Source organism: Erithacus rubecula, assembly GCF_903797595.1.
Source record: "Erithacus rubecula genome assembly, chromosome: 3".
In the NCBI taxonomy this organism is placed as follows: Eukaryota; Metazoa; Chordata; class Aves; order Passeriformes; family Muscicapidae; genus Erithacus; species Erithacus rubecula.
In genome coordinates this window covers 71,295,685-71,305,858 of record NC_136689.1, presented here as the reverse complement: position 1 = coordinate 71,305,858, position 10,174 = coordinate 71,295,685, and the positions used below count along the sequence as shown (strand labels likewise).

Genomic DNA, 10,174 nt, shown 5'->3' with positions numbered 1-10,174 from the left:
GAGATTCTGAACTTCCCCAAATCATCTATAAATGTTCTGATTTAAGTAACTTATGTTTCTAGTTGTACTGTTTCAGTATTTTATGTTTTTAAGGAACATGTTACCTCTGTTGATGACTTCCTTCTTTCTAGTTCTCTCCACACAGAAGAAATAATTTTCAAGAACACTAGGGGTTAAATGTTCAAAGCATAGAGATGGCTTTAACAGTCTTTTTCCTACTCGACCTCTCCTTAAGAGTTCAAAAATCTGTCCCTGTGAACTTACAGGCACTGGTTAATTTGCCATACAACACCGTTATGAAAAAGTGTGCAAAACCAAAATCAAAACAAGCCATTGAAGCTGACCCAGGCACTAGAAATTATCAAATAATACACTTCTTCAGGAGTTTGTTCCTCTTATTCCATTTACATGACTGTGCAGTTAATTTTTATGAGCATCTGCAGCATACTTTCTTTTTTAAATCCTTACAGTCACATCTGGCCACAAACTGTTGACTTGACTACTTCTCAAGTGTGGACAGAGAGAATCTTATCTTGGCATGTTTTTTACTTCTCTGAGTAGAAAAATATAGTATATCATCAACCTGAGAAAATCTAGTTCAGTATCAATAATGATATTACTCTGGAGAGTCACTAGAACTATAAGTTTATTTTTGACATATCTTGCCTTGTTTCTGTATTCCTGTTAGTGTTTACCTCCATGTTTCATAGCTGAGCCATCGCAAATTTTTATTATTCTACCTGTAGATTTTTTTCCAAATTATTTTTTTCCAAATTAATTTTTGACACTGTATCATAACACTAGTCACCAAATACTATCTGATTACTATTTTGAACTTTCAGAGATAAAACTGGATGAGATAACCATCCAAGGTATGTCATCTCATAGTAAGTTTTAGCACCTACTGTGATTAGTGTCTGTTATAGACACCTGTAAAAATTATTAAAGGTTGCACGGTCATCTGCTAAGAAGAGGTTCTATACACTAAAAGGTACAGATGAAGAGCAGGCTGTAAACATAAATAGTATGAGCTTACCAACCTTATTTTGACTGCTGGTATGAATATGTCTGCTGATAATTTAGATTATATAACCTATTGAAAGGGTTAACAATAGGCAAGTAGTGGGAGCAGTGATCTTTCCTATGCTAACAAGTGGTTTTGATAAAAAAAAATCATATTTGTCCATTGCCATTCCTTTACCCATCTTCCTAACAATATACACACACTCCAGAGATTAGGTAAATTTATTTAATCCACCTGTCCAAACTATCTACAAAGATGTCAGGTAACTCAAGCTTTGATAAGTATTTTGAATTTTCTACTTGTCTCATGGTAAACAAATGATAAACAGAATTTTCAAGCATGATAAAGTTGTGACTAGAATGTGATTTTCTAGCAATGAAGATTTCCACTTCCTATTGCCAATTTACTATCAGGAAGTACTAAAAGTGCGTTTGCAAGCTATCACTTATGCTAAATGTGACAATTTCTAATTCTTATGTATGTTTTGTTTTGTTGTTCACATTAGAAGAATCTCCATTTATCTGTGAAGCAATTTTGGAACACCATAGCTTATGAAAACCTTCTTACTATAACTACAAAATATGCTTTCAACTTACAAAGCAGAGTAACTTCAAATATTATTGTGAAGATTTATGCAAAATTACTATACTGATGCATATATTTGTAAAGAGATAACTGCAGTATAATTTTGACCAATCTATGCTGTGTTTCTTTGATGGTAATCTGGTAATCTTCTATGAACTGATTAAATATTTTGAATTTGCAATATAAAATACAATTCCAGCTTTTCAAAAGTTAATTATGCTCCATAAAATGTACAGAAAATTGTCTCTAGCAAATCACATTTAAAAATGTGGTGTGTTATAATAATCATCCTCTTTTATTGGCTAAAACCAAGCAGCAAGGATAGAAAAAAAAAATTACAGTAAATAATTTTATATGCAAAATAATTTGTAGGGTTCTTTTCCATTAGTAAACTGTTTAGGTGTGTGAAAGAGTTTGAGATGTTCAAACCAGATGAAAAATATTAATACATGTGATCTGAAGTAACCCTTGACTGCTGTCATTTCCATCTACCTTTTACAAACTCAACAAGTCTGGGAATGCCCACCATTTACAGAAAGCAAAACATCATTCCTGTTGTTTATTCTACATGAACTTTCTGTAATTGGATTGTAGATTAGAAAGCAAAAACATCACATGAGTGGAAAATGAACATTTCAAACATTTCATTTCTCATTTCACAAGTTGTTCATTCTGTAAGACAGATAACCATGAAACACTTTGATAAATGAAAAAAAAAAAAAACCACCCCACAACCAACACCCCCTCAAATCAAACTTACAAAGAACAATCCAAACCAACTCTCCCAAAAATTCCAAACAAAAGATCTAATGTATTATTAAATTTATCAATATGTATATATAGTACATAATGACCACTGATAACAAATGCTATTCCCATTAATAAATTTGAAACGTTGGAATGAAGATAACTCAGATGTACTGCTGAGTGTCTGGATTTCTTAATATTCCTTTACACACACTTCCCTCTTTGCAGTCTTCTATGTGACTGGCTGAAAAGTTCCCAACATAATTTTTCCTGTGGATCATCGGAGACAAAGATATTGGTAATGATTAGGGGAATGACAATCACCTACTTTTTGAACAATGTTAGTCATAAATATGAGCATACTTAAAAATTCTCTCATATTCTTCTTTTTCTACCTAAAGTGTCTCCCTCAAATTAGCCTGTTTATCAATTTTTAACTGAATATTTATGTGTTTAAATAATTGAAATCTTAATGTTCTCAAAAATCTTGACATAAATTTATGTAGTTTACCGTTACTCTAATTTTCAATATATAAATGAGTAAGCAAGCAGAGATTATCTCAGTGTTCTGTAGCATAATTCTATTTTCCCTAAATCAAGTACCTTGCTCCTCTAGTTTGAACTTTACCCCTATATAGTATTCAATATTTATATTAAAAAAAGCTGTTTATGGCACATAACTTCTTGGTTTCAGGCAGTAATTTACTTGACTAGGCATTCTTAGTATGTCTGAAGTTAATTCATGACTTCTCTCAAAAGTGCTGCTTTTATACATAGTAGAGAGGATAACAGTATTCTTTGAAGTGAAAATATATCTCAAATTATTAAGTTCAGTAATTGGTATGGAATGTGAAACAAAATACAGAGTAAAATAAAAAAAAAAATCTTAGAAAAGAGCTCCTTAAAAGTCCATGTTTCTTATTAATTCAGTTCTAATTTACTAAATTTCCTTCAAACTGTAGCCGATCTCATTCTTAACTCTTTCTAATAGACAGTTACGCTTACCAAGTTAGGCAGACATACAATCAATGGAAAAAGAAGAATCAATGGACAGAGTTAACAAATTATATAGTGATATGAATGCATTTTCTGCACTTAGAAGTAAGAAATTGCTAGACATTATTTAGATTTCATTTTATTTGCCGTTTGCTTCTGCACAACTGTTGTTGCAGAAGAAAAGGAGAGAAAAAGAGCAATAAGAGCAACTTATTCCTAATGGTGGTTATGAATAAATACAGTGAAAACATTCATTTGGTTGCCTAAATGCAGAAAAGAGGTATAATCTCCTTTGTGGAGAGGGGAAATTAAAGACAGAGACACATTGGGAGAGGACAGACCGACCCATGTTTACGTTGTGGTAGGCGCTCTGTTAATGCTCACAAATTAGAGGTTTACAGTGTACCTCTGTATCTGGGTATAGAAAAATATCTGTTACTGCAGACCTCATACCTCCACTGCCTCCACCCACACAGTTGTCCCTGGCAGAGGAATCCTGATGTTCTGTGGTCTATTTGCCTGTAAATACTTTCTAGTAGGTGTGAACAACTTCCCTTACCTTTAATGTGAACAAAATACACTGGGGGGTTATTGTGCTCAAACTCTTTAATGGCATGATATATCTGCATATTTTAGTAGGAGATAAAGACCAGACTGATTTCCACATTGTCCTGGTGAAACTACCACCAGAACACGAGTGACCCTCTTAAAGGGTATGTTGATGAATCAGGATTGCATGGAGCAACAGTCAAAGTTAGAATACAGATGAACATGGGAGGGCAAAAAAGTGCAAATGCTGAGTTTTGAAGTCAGAAATATTATAAAGGGGGGAGGAAGTGTTCAGATGTTTCATAAACTTATCAGATAGGTAGGTAAGTAGGTAGGTAGGTAGGTAGGTAAGTAGGTAGGTAGATAGGTAGGTAGGTAGATTTTTTCCATTCCAGGTGATTGGAATCTGATCTGGAGGACAAATGAATTTGTGGGCATGTCTAGCCCCAGACCCAAACACTCTAACATCCTGGTGACAAGGGATTGAGCAGAGGTTCCTATTTGTCTCAGCTATTTTTATTTTGTCTCCTCAAACTATGACAGGGAGAAATAGGAGGAAGATGCAAAACTGAGTCCTTTCCTGGAATGAGGAAGCAGTTCTGGGTACCACAGGTTAGATACAGATATGTTGTGTTGCCCTTTCTTCCTGTGTTCACTGTCAAACACATTTCTTGTATATTGTTTATTGTGCAATATTGTGTTAGGTGCTCATCCTTACTTACTATTTAGTATTATGCAGAAGAAGAAGTAAAAAGTCATTTCAGTAAAAGTCCTACCAATTACATTAGATAATACTAATTCCTCACAATATTTATTAGCTCCATGCTGTGGAATTGTGAAGGTTTTCTCATAATTTCTGTAATTTTGCTGTGATAATCTAAAGGCCTTAATTCCCCTTTTGCATTATGTTTGAGTGATGGAACTCCTCAGAAATATGGTTTACAGCAGTCTTTTCTTTGATTTCTTTCCACTTCCATCAGTAAAGTTAGATTGTGTTTGTATTTATAAAAATCACTGAAAATGTTAATGGTAATATTTTGTCTACCTGTGAACATATTTCAGATATTCAGACTAGCCTACTACAGGCTGTTCATTAATTTTGGTTGGACTAGTGTTTTATTTTGATGTGTGTAATTCAAATATCTTTCTTAAAGGAGTTTCTTAGGGTTTAGTACCTGGCTTTTTAATCCAATTTCTGGAGGTATAAGAATGTGAAGAGTAAGTGGTGCTAGCTATTTTGGTTTGAGATTATCGCAAGTCAGCAGAAGAAAACTACAGGAGGAAGCTGTAAAAGACAAAGATTTTTTGCCCTGTAAAAATGAAAACTTATTTGTCTTATTGTACCAAACATATTTCTGTTTAAATTTTTGATGAACCATAATACAGATGTATGAAAATACCTGTGGTTTTTGTGTGTGTTTTTTGTTTTTTGTTTTTTTTTTTTTTTTTTAATTTCATGTGCAATTTCTGCTTCAGATGGAAAATATTCCTATTCCCCTGCTGTAAATCCAGTCTCTGAATTGCTGGTACAGCTGTTTCTACATAGAATCACAATATATTTTTGTTTGGAAGGGACCTTAAAGATCACGTAGTTTCATCCCACCTGGCATAGGCAGGAACATCTTCCATATGAAAGTCATAACTTCACCTTTCATAAAAAATATTTTCCTTGTGTTTGCCTTTTATAACATTGCTTTCTTCGTAGCTTAAGAGAAAACATTTAAGTAATTGGTAACTTCAAATTGAAAATATTTTTCATAAAATTGATATAATGAAGAATTATATTAATAGCAATATGGCTAAAAAATGTTGGGATTTGGCTGTAACATACCCAGACCCCCCGGCTCTGGGAAATGTAAAGAGAAAGAATAATAGACTGTATATGGTGTGAACTATCAATTTGAAAAATGTCATTAACTATCAGATTTAGTATGATTCTTTGAAATATCCTTCTATATTTTTAAATTTTAAAACACTAAGTATTATAGTAAGCAATGGGAAGGAACATGAAAGCATAAGATATTCAGCTGTGTCCAAAGTGACCCTTTCTGAAATCAAAGGAAAACAAAGTTTCTCTATTTGTAGGATTCTTCAAATACCTTTTAATCATAGTTTTTACCTAAAGTTCCTGGCTTGATGGAGGAAACATGCTAAGTAAAGGAAAATGTGTGTATGCTTCTACAAAGCCATGTGTCTATTTACATCAAATTTCTATTCATATATGGTGATTGTTCGATGCTGTTTATTCTGAAACTGTGAAACAGAAAGAAATTGAGTTTTCCAAGTTGTATCAGTACATATTAAAGCACAAATTTATTTCAGCCTGGGAATTTGACTGTAATTATCATACTTAGCTTTCTCCAGTTAAAGAAGTTTCTGTATACAGAGCTAGGAAAAAAAGACAGTATTTGTGAAAGAGGATATGTATTACCTGAAACAAAATAATTTAATTCTAATAAAAAAATGAAAGGGGTATGCTTGAAACAAGGGCTGGTATTATCATCTCAGCCAAACCTAAAATATCACACACAATGCATTGAGCGCTAGTGACAAGCACATTATTAACTAGTGCCCCTACTGTATGATTTCAGACCTTTGTGCGATCCACAGCAGCTAGGATACAGCATCAACACCAGCTCAGCCAATATTCTTCTTCATTAGCATTTTAAGTAATTAAAAACTCTAAAGAATCTTAATAGCTGCAGTAGTTCTTTAGTATGGATTGAAATAGCAGTACATGCACTGCTTTAATTTTCTATTTATGTGTGTTTAATCAAAAGTTTTATGTATGTGTTAAATGGCAAAGTATTTACCTGACTTGAATTTGTGACATCAGCATAAACTTCTTAATTAAACAACCAGACTCTGTGTGTGATGGAAACCTAAGTGACTGTATATTAAACAAGGCAAATGACATTTACTTTCCTTATCTTCTGTTTTCCAGCATCTGGTTTTTGTGTTCAGCTGTCTATTGTTAGAAATTCTCCAGAGAGTGATATTATGAAAAACACTGCTGACATCAGCTGCAGGTGCTGATTTTTACTTAGTACTTAAGGGTAAATCTTGTTTCCATTCAGGGAGAGTTCAGCAGAATTCTTAGTAGTCTTTTGGCTTGAATGATACAAACACTACATGGGGAAATTCCATATGTATCTTCTGCATATGTAGGAAGGATTCCTGGAAGTCAGAGCTGTATTCTCGTGTGCCTCCTTCCCCTTCTTACCTATCTTCTATATCTCCTGAGCCCTCTATGATAAACTGTAGTCAAAACTGCAAAAGTGGTTACATCCTTACTTCTGCGCAAAGAACTGGATTTCAGAGCACATAAAATTTTTCCTCTCTCTACTCTCCAAATCAACAGCTGAGTTATAGGTTTTTAGCCTGATGAAAAAAACCAACTTTTTTACTATTATTTATGGTTTGTCATATACAGTAATTTGTCTGTTCCATAACATGAGATACAGATTTATGGGAAGTGACTCCAGTCATCAATTGCTTTCACAGGTCAGAAATTATGATATCATAACACCAAACACTGTCACTTTAATCAATCCCTGGAACAGGTGTTAAATCTATCATTATTTTAAAGGCTTCAAAATAACAGAGGGTATCTTTCTCATGGATTTTTCTTCCACCAAAAACTCCTGAGTGAAATCTGTCTGTGTGCATCAATTTTATTGCTGCTTTAGAGGCACTGAAAATGTCCTTTGGTTCCAAATGGTGTGCACAGAGGTAGGCTGGAAGCAACGAGTTTGTCATGGGTGGATTATCCTCCACCCTCTACAGAACTAATTGCTCTATACCAGTAAGCTTATAAGAGAGAGTATTCATTCTGACCACTGTAGTTTTTTATTATCTTTGCATCCCTGCTTCCCTGGCCCCAGGATTTAGAACTTTTAAATTATAATAGACCTGTATTTCGTTTTGTGATTTGTTCTCTTCTATTTTCTTTTATGAATCTGATGTCCTTGAAATTGTCTGGTTATCTGCTGCCCTAACTTTGGACAAGGACTGTATTGATTGAATATACTGAATGTTTGTGTGTTTCCAAGAATGGATACAACAGTCTCAAGAATATATCAATAACATGAATATTTGGGCATTTTGTTTCTTCTGATCATAATTTATATATATGTAATAATATATATATATAATATACATGTATACTTATAAAGAGTTGTGCACTGATCATGACTGCATTGTTTTTAGGAAGCCATACAGTATAATGGAATAGTAAGATATTGAGGCTTAAGCCAATATGATCAGAGTATTTTTTGTCCTTAAATATGTAAACAGACTTCCAGGTTTTCAGCATCAAGCAAATAGAACCATACTATAGATCTGTTGACAGAAATTTTTTTAAGCTGCTGACTATTTAGTTTCCAAAAATATTCAAAATAGGTTATTTACTCCCCTTAAAACATACTTTTTTCGTGCATACACAAATTCCTTTTAAATCTAAAAAGTTATTATGCTGTTTTTCATGCTTACTGATTCACAATGGTCTCTACCACAAAGATTCATTTTTAAATTATGTATTTTCCCTAAGATCCGGCTTTGCAAACTGGCTAATGAAATATTTTCTGGACACAATACACATCTCACAAGGAAAAATTAATTCATCACTCAATATTAATTTCAGAATTCCATTGTTATGTGGTGGTGCTTTAAATATCTTAAATGTTTATCTAAAACAAAATTTTCAAATTACTATAGTGGAAAAAGGGTAAGGTCATTGTTTAAATTATCACTAATGTTCTTTGTTACTGCTTATTTATCGACAATGTTGACCAAGCCAAAAAGAAAAAAAAAATAAAGAAGAAAAACACAGACTGAAGTTAATTTTAAGTATTACATTTTTCATCTGTTCTGCTGACTGTGTGGAAAATGTAAATTATCATTCCAACTCAAGAGTAGTCAGTGAACACATTCTGTACAGTTATCCATGTCATACCTTCATCAGCATGAGTGAAATTCCCCTGTCCCCTTTCTGCTTCAAGACACGCATATGCCCAAGTCCTGGTAAAACCTGGGAAGCAGATTCTCAAAGGCAGGTATATTTTAGAAAAAAGGTTTTAATCAGGGCAGGACATAATAAATGCCAAGCCTTGAACCTGTGTTATGATAAGGTAACTTCCTAAGGGAAGCTATTTTTTCAAGAAGAGTATCATGAAAATCAGTAGTTAGAAAAAAAATGTTTAGTGTATTTTTTTTTTCTTATTTGTCATTCATTTTGTATTTATTGAAATTTGCATTGCCTACTCATATAGATCTTTTAAATCTTGTTTCACAACATCATCTTTGGAAGGTCATAGCTGTAATGAGGCCAAAGTCAAGGCAGTGGCTGAAATAGTTATCAACACTTCTTAATGACTTCCATGGTACAACTGAAACTGGCAAGTGTAGCTCCATTTGGAGAGTGCCCGAGATGGACTTCAGGTACTGCATAAAGCACAGGCTGATTGTACCTTTCTGATTAAACATGAAGGGTGTATCTTAGAGGGGAGCCAAGACAAGGCTGCCTGGGCTTCAGATGAAAACTCCATGAAACAGAAGCAGCACCTAGAGAAATCAAAGCATGAGGCCCAAACCAAGCATAAAGCCTTGCAGACCAACAGTGTTGCTTCATGTTCCACTCAAGTGAGATTAAGAAGGACACATTAGACAGTGCAGGAGTTATTGAGGAGGGATTTTTTAAAAAAAAGATTTTTAATGCAAATATTAATGAAAAAAAAATCAAAACCAAACCAGCAAGAGGTGAATAAGAGAATAGTTAAACTATTATTAGTTCAAGAACAAGAATAGTCAAAGAATTTGCATGTGGTTAAGGCAGATAAAATTCTGAATTCATTGATGCTAATTTTCTAAAAACTTATAAAAAAAATTTTGTGGGGCAAGTACTCGAGAATTCAATGATGATGGACTCCATTCTTTTCTGAAATCCATTTTTGTCTAAGAAAGTTCTCTGTACTTTGGAGAACAAAACAGGGCACATAATAAGACTGGTTATTTTGCTAATTATGCCACATCTCCAATTAGACTCAAATGTTGATCATGACCTTGTTAATCATATGAAAATAGGTTTTAAAATAGAACTTGAGATTTTGTTATTATTTAAAATAAGGGAACAGGAGTGGTTTTGGTTTTGTTTTTTGTTTGTTTTTTTTACAAATGGTTTTCACTCTTGATGACTGCTGTCCTTTCAGTCTTGACCTCTCCAAATAGATGAGCCTTATCATTATGTGAATTTGTTGCTATCCAGTAGCTATTCTG

At 33.5% G+C, this 10,174-nt stretch overlaps 1 protein-coding gene across 1 annotated transcript in view; it reads right to left on the bottom strand.

Moving 5' to 3' along the window:
* Window positions 1-10,174, bottom strand: part of LOC306800420 (cadherin-9) — a 98,438-nt gene that overhangs the window by 45,986 nt on the left and 42,278 nt on the right. The gene's annotated exons all lie outside the window — the stretch shown is intronic.